This window comes from Lupinus angustifolius, chromosome LG16, assembly GCF_001865875.1.
Source record: "Lupinus angustifolius cultivar Tanjil chromosome LG16, LupAngTanjil_v1.0, whole genome shotgun sequence".
Lineage (NCBI taxonomy): Eukaryota > Viridiplantae > Streptophyta > Magnoliopsida > Fabales > Fabaceae > Lupinus > Lupinus angustifolius.
In genome coordinates, this window is record NC_032024.1 from 13,991,674 (window position 1) to 13,992,046 (window position 373).

Consider the following 373-nt stretch of genomic DNA (forward strand, 5'->3'; position numbering starts at 1 on the left):
GATAGGATAGGATAGGATAGGATAGCATAGGATAGCATAGGATAGGATACAATAGGATAGGGTAGGATAGGATAGCATAGGATAGGATAGGATAGGATAGGATAGGATATGGTACGATAGGATAGGATAGAATAAGATAGGATTGGATAGGATATGATACATTAGGATAGGATAGGATAGGATAAGATAGGATTGGATAAGATAGGATTGGATCAGATAGGATAGGATATGATACGATACGATAGGATAGGATAGGATAGGATAGGAAAGGATAGGATATGATAAAATAGGATAGGATAGGATAAGATAGGATAGGATAGGATCAAAAAGGATAGGATAGGATAGGATAGGATAGGATAGGATAGGATAGGAT